The 21991-nt window shown below is 46.7% G+C and overlaps 1 pseudogene; it reads right to left on the bottom strand.

Annotated features, from left to right (window-relative positions):
- LOC119940727 overlaps positions 1-21991 on the bottom strand; it is a 72927-nt pseudogene that overhangs the window by 10270 nt on the left and 40666 nt on the right.

Here is a 21991-nt window from a genome sequence, read left to right as displayed (position 1 = left end):
TTTAACTGCAAGTGGAAGGACATGAGATGGAGCCCATCCATATTCCAGAAACTCTATGGGAACAGGCAGCCGTTATTCCTGCTGGAAGCTTTCTGAAGCAAAGGGTAAAGAGCACTCCCATGGTTCAATGCAGTGCTCAAAACCTTCTAACACAATAGAGGTCAGAGCACATAACACGTTGCCTGTCTCACTCAGAGCAGCAAATGCCGGCAAAATCTAGCAGTTGAGATGAGCTTAGCGCACACACACCCCTGGATATCTCCATCTGTTAGTTCTCTTTCCAAAGAGGGCCGGTATTGGTTTGCTTCCACTTGGGGAGACAAGCTGTGCTGGAAGGTGAAAGACGTAGCTTTGGAGTGCACGGCTCTCCTCCCTCTCCCCAACCCCAGTGGGGTCTCAGAGTTTGCTTTTCCACCTCCAGTGGAAGAACAGCATCCACAGAGGGCTTCACTTCCCTTCAGCTCTACTCTTCCTGGCCTGGAGAAACATGAAGAGTGCCTTGACTCAGACCGGAGCAAGGAGAGGCAGTGTGGTCTAGTGGAAAGAGCATGGGCTGAGCGTCAGAAGACTTGGACTCTAGTCCCAGCTCTACCATTGGACTGCTGTGTGACCTCGGGCAAGTCACAACCTTTAAAATGGAGATAAGATAGCTGCTCTCCTTCCCTCAGAGCCTCGAGTGGTAGAAACTATATCTTTTTCCTTGTATCTATCCTGGACTTAGGACAGCGTTTGTAAGTGCTTAATAAATGCCATCATTATTATGTAACTGCTTAATAAGTAACAATAGTTTTACTAGGGAGGTAACCAGGGAGCAGCATTCAAAGAACTATGTGAAACCTGTGGAAAAGGGTAAAGAGCTGTCCTCATCTTGGCTCCTTTGGGCACCTGGCCTTTGACATGACTCTGCCAATGGGAGGGCCAGCTAGGATGTCTCCTAGTTCTATTCTGGCTCCCCCAGGTTCTCCCCCTGAGCCTGGGAAAGCCTTCCATTGGCTTCCCATAGCCACTCTGAACTTTAGTAAAGTCACCCAGAGAAAACCTCTGATGGATGACTGTCCCCACACCCCACCCCTCTCTGCAGTGTAGCACCCCAAAATGGGCTCTTACCTCATGTGGGTTTCCTATCACCACGTCTCCAATTTCCCTGAAAAGAAAACACTTTCTTTCAACACTTAGCAGTCTTTTTTCCTATGTGCATCTGCTCCCCTTAATGCCAAACTTCTTAAACTTGTGCTGGCCCTCTCTGTCCCCAGAACAAGCACCCACAGGGACCTCTGGGCCTCACCACACTGACATTATTCCAGCGGCCTCAGTTCAGCCAGCCTTTGCCCAGCCCCAGCAATTTCCCATCTTGGGTCACTGTCTGTGAATGGCAGGTGGAAGTCTCTGCTGAGGCTCTGCCTCCCACCCTCATTTTCCAGTTCTCCCACTCCCTTACACCCAAAATCATTCTATCTGGGAACCCAGGCCAGGGTGGAATCTAAGCCAAGAAGACACTGATTTTATAGCCCATTAGGGAGGGAGACCAGGACATATTTTATTATATCTCCTTGGGGCCCTTTCTCAAGAGGTTTGAGTCCTCTCTCTGGGACTGGGCCCCTCTGAACAAATCGCTGCTAAGGCCTGTTCTCCCTACCCCATTCCCAAAGGACCTTTCTTGAACCTTCTCAACTTACTGACTGGAAGTGAAAAATCACCAACTCTTGAGAGGCCTAATGAGACAGAAGGGTAGGATGTGGGGAAGACTTTCAGTCACCCACATGGAAATCGGGTCACCCCTCTCCTCCAGCACCATGCAATGAGTCTTGGGCCCCCACACACAGCCAACAACTAGCCATCTGGGGGTCCGGAGGAGCATGTAAAGAGACTTGGCCTTCTTCTCTGAGAACACTCTCAGATAGAACTCTCCAACCTTAAATGGCTCAAAAGTGGAGGGCACCACCAAGTACTCTCCCTGGGGAAGCTGGATGAGGCAGGTGATTTCCCACAGATTGACCTAGGAGTCTGAGCTTACTGACGGGCAGCGGCCCAGGAAGAAACCCTGCCCCAGGTGCCTGTCGGAGTCATTCTTCAGCTGCACCAAACAGTATTTACAGTGTTAGTTGTTTTAGAAGATGAGATCTGAAACACCAAACCCCCGTGGAGACCTGGGGTGTTTTCAACTTGTTTATTTTTTAGGGCCTTGCCAGAAATAAAGTGGTTTGAGATAAAGGGTTCCCACTGAGAACCCTATTACATCGGGTGGAAGAGTTTCTTTTCCCTGGGCTCCCCTGCATAGGATAGGTCTGGGAGGAGAAGAGGAAAAATCTCAGGAAAGCTGGATTACGGCGCTTCCACTGTCTCCTGGGTTACCCCTGGGTGAATCAGTTCTCTCTGAGCTGCAGGCTGTTCACTGCTAAAATGGGGGTGGATCCAGCGCTTAGAACAGTGTTCTGCACATAGTAAGCGCTTAATAAATGCCATTATTATTATTATTATCCTAATGGGCCCCCTCCCACAGGGAGGGCCTTATAATTATTGATTGCAGAGGATTTTGAAGGGGTAGATGACAAGTTTAATTAACTCCCTGAGCAGCACTTTGTTTATATAATCCATCATTAGAATCGTGATGATGATTCTTCATGAATCATGATGATGATTCTAAGGGCAGAAACAGGGGATTTACCTCCCAACTCGATGGTTTCTGGATAAAATCTCAGGCCAGCATGGGGAACGAAGGGACAAGGTGAGCATGGGACATGGAGAAAAGAGTCACTTCCTTTCTGCCTTGTGGTGTCCCAGTTGTACAGTTCCTTCTGATTTGCCAGGATGGCTGAAAAGGAACCTTCCTCCCACCACATAAATGGGAGTTCCAGAGGACCACTGGATTGGCTAGGGGATCGTGTAGACCAGGTGCTCTAAGAATATATAATTTCTATAACTGCTACAAGCTGTTCCCTCACATATTCCTTGCTGATAGTATCTGGGAGGGGGAGGAGAGAAAGAGCAGAGAGTTTTGTTATTTTGATGCTAAAGAACATTCCCTCAACCTAGATAAAAGGATTCCCCAACCTTAGTAGGAAAATGTTGCCTTGCATACAAGCTTTGGCGATTTAGCAGCCCTTCCCTTAAAGGCACAGCACACCAGCAGCAAGGTTTAGTAAATCCACCCTGCTGGGTAGCTGCAAAAATATCAGCCAGTTAGATGAGGTCTCTCTCCCTTGGCACCAAGTCTGTGAGATGAGGCAGGGAGACGGCCTTTTACTTGTCTGCTGATAGATAGAAAGAGACAGCTTCCTCTGAAATGCAAATTCCAGAATGCAAATGGGATGGGCTGCCTGGCACGAAGCAGCTGGCATTGCAGGAAAAGAAACAATGAGAGGCTGAGCTGGACCTGCAGACACAAGGCACTCAGGGGAAACCCTTGCTGGTCCTCAATCAGTTTAGGTTTGCCACCTTAGAAGAAGGATGTCATTTGGCAGGTAGTTCATTAGGGCAGGAAGAATCTAGCTCCTGTCAGTTGCCCCTGTGCCTGAAGAAATCTATCCCTGACAATGCTTCCACCTTATTCACAAGTACCTTACTTAGGACTGATGGCCTACGCAGGATGCTTATAAATGATTTGGGGGACTTTTTTTTTGTCTGATATCAAATACAGAGGCAGCTCTTTCTTTCTTTTCAAATGCCTACCTGAGTTTGTTTGACAAGGTATGTGACTGCAACTTTATCCTACCATTTTACCCCAAAGCATCCCCTCGTTGTAATTTATTTTAATGTCTGTTCTCCCCTCTGTAAGACTGTAAGCTCTTTGTGGGCAGGGACTGTGCCTACCAACTCTATTGAATTGTACTTTCCCCAAACAATTACTACAGTGCTGTGCGCACAGTAAGAGCTCAATAATTAACACTGATTGCGGTATTGATTATTTACAACACTAAAAAATGGGGCTAGGTGAATATAAGGTAATATTTTCAGTCAAATACGTTAGGTAGAGATTTAGGCCTTCTTTCAAAACTATCTCCAAACCTGTCCCACAAGGTATGTGGGCCCAGCTCCACCTAAACATTAATGAGGCCCCTAATGCCTACTGTCCTGTTTGTAGGTCATTAGTTTTGAGTGACAACCATGACCAAGGAGAGGAAATCTCCCTAACATGTGTGTCAATGAATCTTATACACTAGTGCATCTTACACCCACCTCATCTTATAAAGCAGCAATTAGAGTAAATTAACTCTATGCCGACTAACCAGTTGGTAAAACTGATCCACCTACTCTCCTGGTGGCTCCTTTCAGCAAATCCCCAGCTGATAAGAGGCTCAGGCGTGCAGGTTCCCATTAGAGTTTGTTTGCTTTTCTTGGCTCCACAGCAACTAGAGCTGGAATCAGAGTTGCAAGTCCTCCCTTTGGTCCTAGCCAAATTCTGCCCTTGGGTATTAGCAGGAACCAGGAAACGGGCAGGAAAGTGAAAATCAAATAGGTTTTCTTTTTGGCAGAGACAAGGGAAAGGTAGGGAGAGTAAACAAGACTATCAGGAAGCTCAGAAGAACATAAACATCTCCACCAAGCAGTACCGTAAATTCCCATAAAATACAAGCAAGTGCAGCCAATATCTTCTCTCTCTAGCAAAGGCCCACATACCACAGTGGCCACTGACAGCCCTCTTAGGTACCGGACACACAGATGTCCATGATGTTATATGCATATGACTGGGCATATGCATATTTTTGTGGAAGTCCATCCAAGCCCAACCAAACTTGGACAATTTCTCTGGGTGTATGTTCTGCGGGGCGGGGTGGGGCAGGGCTTGGGGGTGTGTGTGTGTCCCGTATCCCACTTCCTTCTTGCTCCCGATCTGTTGCGTTCCCCTTGCAGCTCCTTGTCAACAGGGGTGTCGTGTCTGAGCCAAAGAATTCAACGGCACGAGCTGGGCTGGAGAGGGGCTGAGCACTTAAAAAAGGAATCCAGTGGTGTAACTGCACTGGATGAAGAACCGACCATCTGAAAGTCAGATAGCCCAGGAAAAACCAGAATGAATGGCCGCCCTCCAGATACAAGTATAGCACCTTCTTGGGAACTGCACAAACATTAGAGGCATAGGGGGCCTTTGAAGGGTGAGTGTTTTACTTGGTTATTCAGCACACCTCCCACTTAATGACTGACAGCCAGACAAAGGCCTCAGAGAGGAGCTGTAATCCTCTGTAAACTGAACCCCCAAAATAAACCTGATGGAGGAGAGGGGAGTTCAGGGTCAGAACCATGGTCCAATAAATTCAGACAAAGGAAGCTGGGCCCAGAGAGGGAGCTGAACCCTAACGTCTGGTACCTGGTAGATGGAGTAGCTGATGCTGAGCAACCCCTGGTCCATTCTCTTCTGCCTTCTGCAGTTTCTCTGCATCAGGCCCAGCAGCACAGTGCAGCAGGAGTCACCCACGCTCTCTTTGTGGTCATCATCTGCCTCATCCAGTCAGATTTTGAACTGGGGATTGGTCCAATACATGGCTGCACAGGCAGTCCGATGGCAAGATGTTTTCTGCCAAGAAAGAGAAAAGACAAAAGCCTTTGTCGCTCTTGGGAGAAAGGTGGCTAGACATTACCAACTTCCCCAAACGCCGAATCCCCCACCCATCCGTTCACTGGGGCTGAGATAAGATTTTTGCAGGATTTGGGGTTTCTAAGTGAGACTGTTTGTCCAAGTGGAAATAAGGATAGATACCTGGCCGATGAAGTCCAGGAAGCCCTGATGCTATCAGCGCTGAATGGGGGTTTGGGTGGTCCCCAATGCGGGTCCAAGAGCATCTCGTGGCTTCCAGCTCATGGATCCCCCAAGCCTCTGGGTCTCAACTGCTTCAGCTCTAACAATAGATCTACCTCCTGGGGGGTGGGGGAATCTATTAACACGTTCAGCACCTTTGGAGTTCTCTGGTGGAAGGGATGATTAGAGTGGTTTCCTGGAACAAACCCTCATGGAAATAAACACTGGGTGATACAGCTTTGCTTGGAATAGACAAGAGAATTAACCCTCTACCTTGGCAGGGCAATCATTTCACTTAAATTACCTCCACATCCTATTTAGCCTTTACAGTGGACACATTACAGTGGACAAATTCCTTAAGCACACACTTAATAACTGTGGTATCTGTTAAGTGCTTATTTGCCAAGCACTGAACTAAGCACTAGGGTAGATACAAGATAATCAGGTTAGTCAATTCCTGTCCCACATGGGTCTCACGGTCTAAACGGGAGGGAGAGCAAGTACTGCATCCCCATTTTACAGACGAGGAAACAGTCACAGGTGAGTTACGTGACTTGCCCAAGGTCACCCACAAGCAAGTGGCAGAGCTGGGATTAGAACCCAGGTTCTCTGACTCCCAGGCACATAATAATAATAATAATAATAATAATAATAATAATAATAATGATAATAATAATAGCATTTGTTAAGCGCTTACTATGTGCAGAGCACTGTTCTAAGTGCTGGGGGGGATACAAAGTGATCAAGTTGTCCCATGTGGGGCTCACAGTCTTAATCCCCATTTTACAGATGAGGGAACTGAGGCTCAGAGAAGTTAAGTGACTTGCCCAAGGTCACACAGCAGACATGTGGCAGAGTCAGGATTCGAACCCATGACCTCTGACTCCAAAGCCCGGGCTTTTTCCACTGAGCCACGCTGCGCCCATGTTCTTTCCATAGGCCACACTGCTTTCCTACAGTATATATAGCCTATGGACATGGCTCCAAATAAATATGGAATAGAACTGGACAATTAAGGATGCCTCCTAGACATTTACCACCAACTCCCCACTCCCTGATCCCAAACAACTTTCCTTTTCACATATCAGAAACTGACACAGTCTTGTTGAATATGGAGATTAAGGCTCAGAGAAGAAAAGTGAATTGACCAAAGGATCCAGCTAGTCTAGAGCCGAAAAGGCTCAGTGGAAAGAGCACGGGCTTTGGAGTCAGAGGTCACGGGCTCAAATCCCGGCTCCGCCACATGTCTGCTGTGTGACCTTGGGCAAGTCACTTAACTTCTCTGAGCCTCAGTTACCTCATCTGTAAAATGGGGATTAAGACTGTGAGCCCCACGTGGGACAACCTGATCACCTTGTATCCATCCCAGTGCTTAGAACAGTGCTTTGCACATAGTAAGCGCTTAATAAATGCCATCATCATTATTATTATTATTACTATCATTTCCACATAGAGTATTTTCTAAAATGGTATTTGTTAAGTGCTTACTATGTGCCAGGCACTGTACTAATCACTGGGGTAGAGACAAGCTTATCAGGTTAACACAGTCCTTGTTCCACAGGAGCTCACAATCTTAATCTCCGTTTTACAGACGAGGTAACTGAGGCACAGAAAAGTTAAGTGACTTGCCCAAGATCACAAAGCAGACAAATGGCAGAGCTGGAATTAGAACCCAGGTCCTTCTGACTCCCAAGCCGGTGCTCTATCAACTAGGACACGCTGTTTCCCATCCCTACCGCTCCCTGGAAAGACGGCTTCCCATGTTCTTTACACTTGACATGGTGAAGCACTTCACAAAGGCCAGAAAATGCTAGGTTGCATTACAAATTCTTCCTTAAATACTGTATATTTCTTGAATTCTGCCTCTAAGAATCTCCAATTCCAGATTCTAGGGGTGTAAATCTAGGGGTGTAGCCATGTCGATGTCTGAAGCCAACTACCTGAGGGTTGTAGAGACCAAGACTATTCTGGAAAGTTCCTCATGTCCACCTACCTAGTGGCAATTAAGATGAATTTGTTCTGGATAGTTGACAGGGCTGTGCTAGCAATTTGTTGTGTGCATGATGCAAACCAATGTACACACTTTGCACATATCCCTACACCGTTGTCAGCCTCTCAAAATGATCAGTGCAAATTCTGTGCATCTGAGTTGCAAAGGCTGATCATTTTGGTTTCTCCCACCTGTAACGATCCTGCAGGCCCTGAATTTGTGTTTAGTCCTTCAGAGTTGGAGGTAGGAACTAGGCCATGGAAAAAGCAAATTCAAGTGGGCTGGGAATTATGAGAGTAGAAAGCTTAACAAGGCCCTAAAGGTGCCAGAGGGTTGGGTTTTATTCACTGAGCATCGCACTGGATTTGGTGCTCTGCAGAACAAAGAGAAGACATGATCTTTGCCCAGCGTGCTTACAGTCTAAATTAAGAAACCAAGACAAGGCCAAAAGAGGAATAAAATGTGTGACTCAGGTTGGTGAATAGCAGAGGGTGTCGGTTTTGCTTTCCTTCATTTCTCTTTAGACACGTGGGGTCGTTTTTCTTTAGATTCTTCATCAGGTGTTTCCTCAGTTGATTCAACCTAGGAGGAGTCTATATATATATTAGTTGTCCTTTTTCAGTTGAAGATAAAATGCTAGATTTTCATTTCCACATTAGAGTTCCCAGCTTTGGCAAGATTTGTGTTAGTAAAGTGGGGATGGCTTGCACCACACCATTCACACTCTCAACCATTTTACCTCTGACCTATCAGCATGCACAGCAAAAAAAAAAAAAAATGGCAAGGGTTAGGGTGCCGTCAGTGGCCAAGATCCAAGATAGTCTCCATGCATTCTCACAGCCCAGGCAGCTTTTAAACCATACCCACAGAGTGCCTATTCTGCTATGCCCTCCTTGGTGGGCCTTGCCAATGCATCAGAGGCTGAAGCTCAGGTTGGTATCGGTTAAAAGGGTGGCAGAGAAATTACAGAATTGGAGGTGGAGGAACGGGGAGCGGGAGAACATGGTTAAAGTGATGATGAGGTGACACAATAATAATAATAATAATAATTTTGGTATTTGTTAAGCACTTACTATGTGCAAAGCACTGTTCTAAGCGCTGGGGAGGATACAAGGTGATCAGGTTGTCCCATGCGGGGCTCACAATCTTAGTCCCCATTTTACAGATGAGGTAACTGAGGCACAGAGAAGTGAAGTGACTTGCCCAAAGTCACACAGCTGACAAGCGGCGGAGCCGGGATTTGAACCCATGACCTCTGACTCCCAAGCCCGGGCTCTTTCCACTGAGCCACGCTGCTTCTCACAAGTCACCACCAGCAAGGAAGCTCAGATTTCCACTGCCATCACCCCCAAACCCACCTCCAGTAGCCACTGCTTGTTCCCATGAGAGCTGTGTTAGTGGCATCAGAAAGAAGAGATGTGAAGACTCAGGCTCCCCCAGTGAGGTGGGATGGGATCATCATCATCAATCGTATTTATTGAGCGCTTACTATGTGCAGAGCACCGTACTAAGCGCTTGGGAAGTACAAATTGGCAACATATAGAGACAGTCCCTACCCAACAGTGGGCTCGCAGTCTAAAAGATGGGGGATGGGGGATGGATGAAGGTGACGGGGACGGGGAGGGGAGGGGTAGAAAGGCCCAAGTGCTGAACTGTGAGAGGAAAGGGATGAAGAGATGCAGAACACAAAAGGAGAGAGGAATCTGAGAAGCTAAGATTTGAGGCTTAAAGTCACCCTTGAAAGGGTCAAAGTCAGCCCCCAGAAACAAAGCTGAAAGGAGGAATAAGGCTGAGAGGCACTCCCTACCACCCAAGCCCTACCCCCTCCTTTAAGCTCCACCTGGGTAGCTCTGGCAGCCTCCAGCCGGGGAGCCCCGGGTCCAGCGGCCATTGAACAAGGCCATGCCCCACTTGTGCACCTCCTCACAGGACAGGGAGTCGGGGGATAAATTGCAGATCTCCAGCCGAGAGAATTGTCGCTGAAAATCTGTAAAAGACATCCTGTGGGGAGAGGGTACAGAAGTCCGGAAACTGAGCCTCGCCCGAAGCGGGTATCTTCTCTTTTTAGACTGACAGGAACACAAGCCCAGAGCAAATGCCTTGAAACTTGGAAAGAGGTCACAGTACAACCACTGTCTCTGGGCAGGGTGAAGGAACCTCAAGAAATTGCTTTACTATTATTACAAATAATAATAACAGTAATAATAGTCCAACCCCTGTCACTGGGCAGGGCTTCACTTAAACATTCCCAGGTAGATGGGCATCTGCCCTATTCATAAAGATTTCTAGGAACACAGATTCCACAACCTCACCTGCTTCTATCCTATTTAAGATGCAATTGTAACAATAGCTTAATAATATGGCTTGGCATTCTATAAAGAGGGAGGAAATCACTCAAATTTTGGGGAGGTATTAACTTTCCCAGGCTTCTTCTAGGATAACATGTAGTGCACAGGGAGAGTTCATTTACAGAGAACAGAGAAGTGCCCATGCACTTTAGACAAAGCAGCGTGGCTCAGTGGAAAAGAGCATGGGCTTTGGAGCCAGAGGTCATGGGTTCGAATCCCACTCTGCCACGTCTGCTTGTGTGACCTTGGGCAAGTCACTTAACTTCTCGGAGCCTCAGTTCCCTCACCTGTAAAACGGGGATTAAGACTGTGAGCCCCACGTGGGACAACCTGATCACCTTGAATCCCCCCCAGCACTTAGAACAGTGCTTTGCACATAGTAAGCACTTAACAAATGCCATCATCATCATGAATGAATCATTAACCCCTTTGTTACCAGTATGGTCTGACCTAATTTCATACTCATCAGAGGTAGTACTTTATCTCCAAACATTAAACACTGGGGCAGGTGATACTGTTCCAATTTTATAGCTGGATAAACTGAGACCCAGAGAGGCTAATCTAGAAATGGAGAGGGTCCCCTAGTGTTTGTCACTTTGATGTTAAAGGCATAAGGGAGTTTGGGCAGGGAAAGGGAAAAGCCCCAAAATATTTGTTGGGGGTGTATCAGAAAGGGAAGAGCCCCAAAATATTTGTCGTGGGGGTATCACTGTTCCCTTGGGGATCCATCAGGGTAGTGGAAGGTGGAGGAAATGAGGCAGCAAACTGGGCCCAACCCCAACCGGGACCCCGCCCAAGGAACTGTAGCAACTGTGGTGGGTGCAAGCATGCCAGCTGCAGCAGCTACTGCCCAAGGCCCATGCCTTAATGCCCATTAGCTGGAGTCTGCTTCAGGCTGAGGATGAAGGGTGACATGTGGGCCTTCCAGACCAGCAACTATGCTCATCAACCCTGCTGTGGTGTGCGAGCGTGCACGTGCGCACACACACACCCCTCACTCTTCCCCCGTTACTCCTCCCCACCCAAAAAAAACCAACCAATAACCCGCCACCACAGTCACAGCCCTGGTGCTGTACTGGCCAAAGTGAGGACACTTGTTGGTAGGAGAGGGGTGTAAGAGAGGGGTAGTCCCTGGGGAAGCCTGCAGTAATGTCTTCCTGGGTCCTGAGTCCCACACCACCCTTCAGCTGCCCCTCCCACCTGGGTCCACAGCTAATTCTTGGGGGCTCAGGAGCATCCCTGCAGGTACTGTGAAAACACCAATTTGTCTGCCAGCTGCATCATCACCAGAAGGTACCCCCCCCCGCCCCCAACAACCCTGGGGAGGCTTCAGGGAACCATGGGGCTCTGAATGTCCTATAGTGGGAGAGCATGCTCCAGGTCACAGGGGCCTCGGAGGACCAGACTGGGCTGGAATGGCTTCCAGTTCAGCAAACCCCAAGGGCTGGGGAAATTTTTAGGCATCTTCCATGTCATGTAGAGCTTCAGAGGGTTGGGGGTGGGTGGGGGGGAGGAGGTGGTCCTGGTTCCACCCAAATCTTTCTAGGATTTCCCTAGCTATTGTTACCCCCAGCCCTAGGCAGATAAAGTAGCTCAGATTCAATCCCCTGAGGACTCTCCCCACGATGATTCCCAAAGCTACAGTGATTCCAGGTTACCTCAATCATTACTGTTGGAGCTGGCCCCTGGAAGCCACCCAGAAAACTGACTCAGAAGCTAGTCTCTGCTCCGCTGCCACTGAAGTGACAAGAGGAAAGCACTTACAATTTCTCACTTCCCCTCTGATTTATTGAGGAAGCAGGGGAAATGGGGAGAATGGCAGGAGGGTGTTTCAGCACCCTATCCCTCTCACCAAAATTCTCCATCTTCCATCTGCTTGTCCAGCTCCTCCTTCTGCTTAGGGTCTATGAAATTCCATTCTGGAGCACTGAAAATGAAGGAGAGGTACAGATTTCCTGATGAGTTGCCTGCAACAAAGATCTATCTCCATTAACCACAGCTGAAAGACAACAATTTGAGATTGCTGCAACTCGAGTTACACACAAGCTCCAGCCTCTCCCATCACTCTGAGATGGCCTGGGGAAATGATCTGGGGGGACCCCTCAAAGAATCAGGTTTAAGGATGCCAACCCTTTTGTTCACCCTGAGGTGCCTATTGGGCATTTTTAATAAGGAAGCAGAAAATAGAAATCTGATCTGAAAAATCTCCTGGTTTATTTGTGAACTTGAGAAAATAAAAAACAACTTTGGGTGACTTTGGTTAAGGTTAGAGTTGGGCCTCTCTGCAATTTGTTGCAAAAATCAGGGGAGAGCAAGGAAAAGAAGGAGAAAGGTTGAAAGCAGAAAAAGAAAGAAAGGGGAGGGGGCCTGGGAATCAGAGGACCTGGGTTCCAATCCTGGCTCCACCACTTGTCTGCTATGTGACCTTGTCTGCTGTGTGACCCAGCTGCTGAGGGGGGGAGGGAGGGAGGGAGGGAGGGAGAGGGAGAGAGAGAGAGAGGGGGAGAGAGAGAGAGAGAGAGAGAGAGAGAGAGAGAGAGAGAGAGAGAGAGACAGAGAGACAGAGAGAGAGAGAGATGACCCTGGAGGCTGAATCCCTACCCTTGACCCCAGCTCCATTGCTCATGGCCTTGGGGATGTTCACTCAACTTCTCGGTGTCTCAATCAACTCATCCATAAAATGGGGATGAAGTCTGTGAGCCCCACGTGAGACAGAGATTGTGTCCAATCTGACTAGTTTGTATCTACCCCAATGTTTACTACAGTGCTTGACACATAGTAAGTGTTTAACAAATGCAATGAACAAAAACTAATAACAAAAAAAAACCCCTTGGTTGTTCAAATGCTGATTTAGGGGGTTTTCAGGTTCTTTGCCTCTACTTTTCTCTTTCCCTTGGGCTTCTGACAATACCTCTCTTAGACTGTGAGCCCCATGTAGAGCAAAGACTGAATTTGACCTATCTCGTATCTACCCCAATGCTTAGTTCAGTGCTTGGTGCAAAGTAAGCATTTGACACACACCAGAGTATTATTCAGCACCTCCTTTGGAGAAAGTCCAGAGTCAAGGAAGAGAGTAACAAAAGCAAACCAAGCTACTCCTTGTTAGTAGCTCCGGTAAAGTGTCTAACTATAACCCACAGAGAATTCAAAACATCAATTCAGTGATCCCTCTCCCTCACTACAATTATCCAGCTGAGTGAGTCCTGTAAAACAACTGGAACCCTAGGGGATGGCGAGATTTGAATTTTTCCGCTCCTCTAAATTGGCTCCACACTACAGAGCCCTCCAGTAGCATGTTCACATGGCTTGGTGGCCTGCGGATTGTCAGAGAGTTGTCTCTTTCCAGGCTCGGTTCCCCACTTGGACTTACTTTTCCCCACCGGGAGGGAGAGTTCACCAAGAGGAGCCTCCTGGTGATTTATGATTCCAGCCAGAAAAGATCAATATCTGCCACTGGTAATGAGCTAATATAGTGAGCTTCAGTTCCATCGATCACTGCCTGTCAGGGTCAATTGGCTGCCAAGATCCAATCTCATTTTCCAAAGATCATTTCTTATTGGAGCTGAAGGGTTTAGCCTTAGCCCAAACTGACCAGTGGCCAGGCAACTGAAAGCATCAACCTCAAAATGATTTGGTTGGCCTCTGGGCTGAGGGTAGAAAAAAATAAAGTTTATGAAAGAGCCAGTCAAAGCCAAGAGTAATTTGACTGGGTTTGAAATGCCAAAAACAGGCATTTAGAGATGAGCTCCACAGCTGTCATTTTTCGGTGTAGTTTGTGGCCTGCAGGTGCTTTTGGATTCAACTTACCTTGTTATCATCATCAACAACATCATCATTACAGTTGTTATGCATTTTATATGGCGTATTTCCTTAGAGATGTTCAATGATGTGAGAAAATGGGAAAGAGAAAAATTTCCTCAGTGAGAAGCCTGGTTCTCTGGGGAACCTACTTGTCACTCCAGGCTCCGGTCCACTCCACTTCACCCCACGGATTGCGGAGCCTGATCAGCTTCTCTGGGCGGCCACGGTGCCGGACCTGCAGTTCCCACACAGAAGCAGAGGCCTGAGTTCTTAGTCCAATGCCACTCCTCCCGTGTCTTGATTTTTCAGCCCAGGAAAGGGTGTCTTTCATTGAAATTTGCAAAACGCCGCAAGCCGCAAAGCTACATCTTCCACAAGTTGGCCAGAAGTCAAATAATTTCAAGTCAGGCCACCCTACACAGCTATAGCTTATAAACGGGCTGCATGTTTTTCAGTGTGCCATGTTTGAGTTGTTCAATTTGAGCTTCTTCGACCAGTGTCTCCGTCCCCCGGCCCCCACATGTGTATCTACTTCATGACTCACTCTGAGAAGAGTTAGATGTGATGAGGAAATCTCTCTATTTAATCAGTGGACCTGGGATTTTTGGTAGCCCTCTGCAGATGGCCAGGGCCCATCCCACCCTCCCACCAGACATACATTTAAGATTTAAGTAGGACCAGTTTGAAATGAGTCACCTAGTACTCTGGATTCAGAAACCAGAGCCATGGCTTTACCTCTTCAGCCCCAGTGACAGAGTAAGCATGCCCCTTCACCAGCTTCAGGCTGGTAACTGTTTCTGTTTCTGCTGCACTGCTGACCTACAGTGAGAAAGAAATCATGATCAGGCAGAGTGATCTCATCTGGGCATGTGCCGCAAACTCCATCCAGCAGGACAGCAAACAAGGGAGGATCCTGCTCCTTTACCACAAGGTAAGGGAAAGCAAAGGCAATAAAAATCTCTAACCTAATAGAGCCGCCATCATTCACACTTTTCCAGTTAAGCCTTTGGACTGAGGAAAACTCTCCTTTAGGCAAGTCCCAGGTTTACTGGACCAGACCTTCAAATGCAGCTGAAGAACATAAAAGACTGTTCAATCATTTTTGGGGGACCACTCTTGACCTAGCTGGAAGAGAGAGAGAGTAATGACCCTGGAGGCTGAATCCCTACCCTTGACCCAAGCTCCATTGTTCATGGTCTTGGGGATGTTCACTAAGTCTTTCCAGTTGACCTTCACATCATCATACCAGTTTGGTGATACCATCATGGCCTGTCTCATCATCACCAACCCCATTTTAGAAGAGAAGAGAAATGGCTTGACTATCGTTGATTAGCAGGAGGGAGTGGAGATGGGAATGGAACTCAGATATCATTTCTCTAGGAAGCATTTGCTCAACTTGGGCACCCTTGGGATTCCAATTTAGGAGTCCTTGCCCTTGGTATATCCAAAGTTGGGTAAAACACATTAGCAAGAACCAAAAGTGTGAGGCAATAAAAGCACAGAGCCCTGCCACACCATCAGTACTCACTCACCCCATTGCCCTGCCACTGGGAGGAGTCCAGATTAAGGGGTGGGAGGGATGTGGAGGAGAAGGGTATACCCACGCAAAAGGGAATACCCAACAGGAATGGAGCTGGGTAGGGAAGGAGACACAGATCAGCATACTCACGAGCACTCTTCCCTCCCCAGTCGGCCATGACTGGGGAAAAGGATGAGGGGGAGGATGCCAGCAATGGAACTGGGCCATTTTGGCCATGCGCACTTGGCTGTGAGTTTGGAATAGGTCTCGGGCTTTTATAGTAAAAGTAAAATGTATTGGGTCACTGGCTCCTCTAGCTACCGACCTGTTTGCAATCCCTTCTCTCTGCATCCAGGACGAAGATACCACACCTCTGGTCCTTCTGATGATTTATGTTTGGGAAGCAGGTAGGGGCTGGTCCATGCACACAGTGACCGTGCCTCCCACCTGCCGCAGCCCAAAGCACTGCCCATAAGCAGCGGGCAGACCGAGCAGAAACAGACCGTCAACTCACATCAATGGAGCAGCCGAGCAGGGACCCCGAGCGCAGGGCCCTCTGGATGATCTGATACAGATTGGAAGGAGCCTTCTTCAGCTCATAAAACTCTGAGATGCCTCCTGTGAAATCCTCCAGCCCTTCCACTGTGGACCCTCCTGTGAGAGCTTCGTATGATCCGTTGAGCCTGTGGAGAAAAGAATCATCGCCATCATCAACAACAGCATTTACTGAGGTTTGCTTGGTGCTCTATTCACATGTTGTGCAGGGAAATTCTGTACTGGGTGATAAACAACAGAAATCAGAGATGCAGTCTCAGCCCTTGAGGAGCTCACAATCTAATGGAAAGGGAATGAGCACAAGGTCTGTTGTCTCGGAACCAGAGAGGCTTGTACCTTGGCCGGTGCTGAGCCCCAGACTTGCTGGCCCATTCAAACTGAAACCACAGTTCTAGTATTTCAAATAGATTCAACATTTATGCCAAAATGGATACTACACTTTTACCAAGCCCAGAGTTTTTGCTAGGGAGTAAGATCAGAAAGGAGCTGATTCAGAGTGGTTGGGGAAGGGTGAGAGAGAGAAAGACTATAAGCTTCCTATCGGCAGGGAATGTGCCTGCTAATTCTGTTCCATTACTCTCTCCCAAGCACTTAGTACAGTACTCTGCACACCACAAGCACTCAATAAATGCCACTGAATGATTGAGAGAGGAAGAGCAATGTTATTAAAAATAATTATTTGAAACCAAGAAATAGAATATTTAAGATAAATTCAAAAACCTTCTAAATTGCAAGTTTCAATGCACAGAGTCATCATCTCATGGCTAATGGTTGAAGCTTCCTGAGTTGACTCTAGAGATCAAAATAATTCATTACCATGATTCCTATGACTCTTTAGCAGTGTTAACGATGCTGACTTGAGCGTATACTCACTGTAACAACCTGTAGCTCCTTTCCCTAAGTTTATTAGCTACACCATTTCATAATTGAGCTTAGTGACCAAGACAGTGAAGGCCTGGGCTGGGAACAGAACTCACAGCTTAAGTTTCTCTTTGGCTGCTTAGCCAGAGGGCCAGTGACCCCTCCAGTCCAAAGGAGATCCAGCCACTGGCTAACAGATTCTGCTAGGTGTAGTCAGCTATCCTGAATAAAAACTTGTGCCCAGGCACTATGGGGCATAAAGAGCACCAGGTCACTGTGGTTCCAAATGGCCCGACTTACTTGGCATAAGCCTTCTCCAGCAGGGCACTCCAGAACTCGCTGCCTTCTTCTGAGTGCAGGAAAAGCAAACTTCCATTTCTGGTGGGGAGTCTGTCATCAATGACAACATCCACCCATTCTCCATACTGCCAGAACTGGAAGGCAGAAAACAGAGAGTTTGGTCATCGGTCAGGGTTGCGGGTAGCGGAGGGGGTGATGGGGGTGATGTCAGAGAAGTGGGGCTCATGCCAGAGCAGTTTCGGGAACCTCAAAAGAGGTATTCTCCAGCTGAAGAATTGGGGGATGGGGAGGGTGAAGGAAGAACAGGTAGTGGGTGGAGCAATGGTACCTGGAAGTGGAAGATTCCTGCATAGTCCTTCTGGAAGCTCTGGTTTCTGGGGACCACCCGACAGAGCAGCTCTTCATTCAGGGTGAGGGAGGCGATGGCTGCCAAGAGCCAGCAGTCACCTGCCCGGAGTTAGAGGAAAGTGCATGCCGGTTATGTCAGGTCTCCAAGCCCCCAAGGGATTGTCTCTGTCTCACTCCTCATATTTATTTGTATGCATAAAAATGTGATCGTGCAGTTATCGTGCTCTAAGGGAACTGAGGCACAGGTAAGTGAAGAGATTTGTCTAAGGTCATACAGCAGGTGAGAGACTGTGATGTAATTAGAACTGAAGTCCTCTGTCTCCCAGGCCCACGGTCGGGCTCCTTCCACTCAGCCATGCTGCTTACATATATGTCTATACACATATAAATGAAGGATAAATATATATGTATGTGTGTGTATATGCACATATACATTTATCCTTTGTGTTCTTATTTATTCTTACTTGTGTTCTGATCTTTCTTATTGAGAAGCAGCTCAGCCTAGTGGAAAGGGCACGGGTCTGGGGGCCAGGGGACCTGGGTTCTAATTCCAGCTCTACCACTTGTCTGCTGTTTGACTTTGGGCAAGTCACTTCTCTTTTCCGTGCTTAAGTTTCCTCGTCTGTAAAATGAGGATTAAATATCTGTTCTGCCTCCTTTGGACTGTGAGCCCCATGTGGGACGAGGACGATGTCCAACCTGATTATCTCGCATCTATCCCAATGCTTAGGACAGTGCTTGGCATATAGTAAGTGCTTAACAAATAGCAGAAATATTTACTAATTAAATTGTAAGCAATAAGGGGGTGGAAACTATGTCTTTTAGCGCTCTACAACTTTCCACAGTTCCCTGTTCAATAAATACTGTTTGACTATTGGGTAGGGACTGTCTCTATATGTTGCCAACTTGTACTTCCCAAGCACTTAGTACAGTGCCCTGCACACAGTAAGCGCTCAATAAATACGATTGATGATGATGATGATGATGACTAGCAGTTGGTTGATCATCTGACTGAGGAGGAAACAGGTGGTTGGGACAAGTGGATTGCAGAGGAGAACAGTAAAGTCTATCTGTTTTCTTCAGTTGTTTTGGGGAAGATGTTAGAAACATGCTTCGAGGGTGGATAAGAAAGCAATTCCTCACCCAGGTGTATCCTAGAAACTTTACTCTGAGAGGGAAAGGACACCTCCTTAATGTTCCATAGTACCTGGGACCATCACGAATTTTGTGGTTCCAGGGGACGTGTAGCAGTAGCAAGTGACAGTAGATTAGTCAAGGAGAGGCTTCCCAGCCTCTTTCTCCCCATTTATCCCTTAGTCTCTTCCTACCCTTCCTCCCTCAAACCCTCGTCCTTTTTCCTCCTACCCTCTCACACTACCCCTCCCTCTCTTAGTTTGAACTGACTGCTTCTTGAGCCATTACCAGAGGTTTCTGATGTGGCCACACTATCATGTTTCCAACCTGTAGGCAGGGAGTGTGTCTTTTTATTGTTGTATTAGACTCTCCCAACAGAGTCTAATACAAGTGCTCCGTACCCAGGAAGCACTCAAAAAGGACAAATGACTGACTGACCTGTTGAAACCCTCCAGGACACAGTCGCTCCCAGCTGCCAGATGTGAGAGCCAGCTGCAGTTAGGATGGGTGCTGGATATGGGTGTGAACACTAACCCACCCATCTCTCCTCCATAAAAAGCAGTAATATCCCGGACCAAGAATTGGTTGAGGCAATTAGAACATTTGCAGTGAGGATTCCCCAACCCTAACATATACGGAAATCGAATCTAAAGAAAACAATAGGGTAGTCTGTGGGTCAAAACCCTGGTAGAAACAGAATTGTCCTGAGAGCCTTCAGGGGTAGATCAGAGAAGAGTTAGATCAGAGTACCCTAAAGAGAAAGGGAGAGTGGATTCTTCCTAACCAAGTAGGCTAGCACACTTGGAGGGATTGGGTGACCTCCTCCACCCAGCTGGGGAGCAGAGAAAAGAGAAAAAAGGGAAGACTAATGAGAAAGAATGGAGGTAGGGAAGCAAGGAATTTACATAATTCACTAAAACATGAAAGCGCACTCTGAATTTTAATGGAAAGTAGAAGACAAAGAATTTTCTGTTGTGTTCTTAGGTACCAAGGAGAGCTAACAAAACACTTAACAAAGGTTAATCATCTGCACTCTAATCAACAAACGTTGTAAGATGCCACCTTCCTCTGTAAGCTGTTGTGGAGAGTACAATATCTCCTTTCATTCCCTTTATTATTCACCATTGTTTACCTCCTGCTGTAGTTTAAGCCTCACACGGGGAGAATGCGGGGAGAATGGAACCTGAAAATCATTTGCATTTACTAGGGAATTTGATGGCAGTACTAGAAAAGCCTATGGGCTTCTTGTTTCCTAATCTGAACAAAATGATCAAATTCTGGCATCAAGGCTAGTGCTATACTAAACTTGTCTTTTATTTCACATAAAATCTACATGAGAGCTACAAATTTGGACGATGATTCATCTTCGATATCACGGTCACTAATATTAATGTTATATTTTTCCCATCAGCTGTTTTAATTGAGAATTCTCAGAACGCTCCTCTGCGGGAACCAACCAGCTCTTCACTTAGCTTCCTAAACTTTATCTTGTAGCTTTCTCTAGAGCAGCAACGTGGACTAGTGGAAAGAGCACGGACTGGGAGTCCGAGAACCTGGGTTCTAATTCGGACTCCACCACTTGCCTGCTGTGTGACCTTGAGGAAGTCACTTAACTTCTCTGTGCCATAGCTTCCTCTAGTAAAATAGGATTCAATGCCTGTTCTCCGTGAGCCCCACGTGGGATAAAGACTACTTCCAACGGGATTATTTTGTATCTACCCCAGCACTTAATGCAGTGCTCAGCACAGCGTAAGCCCTTAACAAATATTACAATTATTATTAATAACTGTATTTGCTAGATTCACTGATTGGCTGGCACTTAGAATTCTGTAGTTCTGTACTTATGGAAAGTTTAGGCAGTTTCAGCAGGCCCAGGTATTTCTGCATTCTGAATTTGGTCTTGCACTGTGCCCAAGAATTTGGAGTGAAAAAGAGAAATTAAATGCAAAACAACTGATTCTTCCCTAATCTCTGCTGCCTTCTTTAGGCAGCAATGGGAAAAATGTTTGGCCTATACGATGGGCTCCTTGTTTGCTTTATTAATTATTGGCAAGAGCTGGATGTGAAGCCTGGAAGAGGGAGGGAAGAATGGAGATGCTCATTCCTGGCCAGGACTCATAACCAGCAGCACTGTTCTAAGAAAGGTGTGTATCCAACTGCCACAACCCGTTCTTTTCCCTCTTCGAAATGGCAGTTGCTGCCCCTTTCCAATGCACCCGTGAATATGCCCTTCCAAAACAAACACATTCTTCCAGTACTCACCAAGATCCCCCTGGCAGATGTCTGTGCGGGTCGCTCCACCAACAATAAACCGGGGGTTGGGGCATAACTCCTGAAAGTAATTTTGGACAAACATGAATTACAGAATGTACAGTACATACTCTAGGCCAACTCTAGGAGAAGCAAGAATAATAGTGTACAGTAATAACTCATTCATTCATTCATTCAATTGTATTTATTGAGCGCTTACTGTGTGCAGAGCACTGTACTAAGCTTTTGGGAAGTACAAGTTGGCAACCTATAGAGACGGTCCCAACCCAACAACGGGCCTACAGTCTATAAGGGGGAGACAGACAACAAAACAAAACATGTGGACAGGTGTCAACTCCTTCAAATAGCCCCTTAGGGAGTTAGTGAGTTCAATGCTGGTCACCCCAGTAATAGGACTGGATTAACTCTCCGGAGGAACTGGGGCTAAATGGGTTTTGTGGGGTCCCTGTGATCCAGTCTTTCTCCTATTTAAAACAAATTGATCAAAATTCTGGCATGAAGGCTACTAACACTATATTAAACTTATCTTATATTTAACATAAAGAAATTCTTTGGTTATATTTCAGTCTTAAAACATGTAGAAACTACCTATTTTTCATGCTTATATGGGTTTATTTTTTAATAACCCCACCCTTAGCCCACAGTCCTGAGCTGCAGCCCCTAAAACCCCTGCATTAATCCTGGCCAGCCAGGGACCAAGCGCTTAGTACAGTGCTCTGCACACAGTAAGCGCTCAATAAATATATATAAATATATAAATATATGTATATATATTGTATATATGTATATATGTTTGTATATATTTTTTACTCTATTTATTTTATTTGTACATATCTATTCTATTTATTTTATTTTGTTAGTATGTTTGGTTTCGTTCTCTGTCTCCCCCTTTTAGACTGTGAGCCTACTGTTGGGTAGGGACTGTCTCTATATGTTGCCGATTTGTACTTCCCAAGCGCTTAGTACAGTGCTCTGCACATAGTAAGCGCTCAATAAATACGATTGATGATGATGATGATGATAAATACGATTGATGATGACCATTCCTTAAATACCTTGGATGACAGTTGCAATCATGTTACTGGGGAAATGACGCCGTGAGCAGTGAAATTCATAATCCGAAGTCCCAAAGT

This window comes from Tachyglossus aculeatus, chromosome 19, assembly GCF_015852505.1.
Source record: "Tachyglossus aculeatus isolate mTacAcu1 chromosome 19, mTacAcu1.pri, whole genome shotgun sequence".
NCBI lineage: Eukaryota > Metazoa > Chordata > Mammalia > Monotremata > Tachyglossidae > Tachyglossus > Tachyglossus aculeatus.
This window is presented reverse-complemented; position numbering and strand designations above follow the sequence as displayed.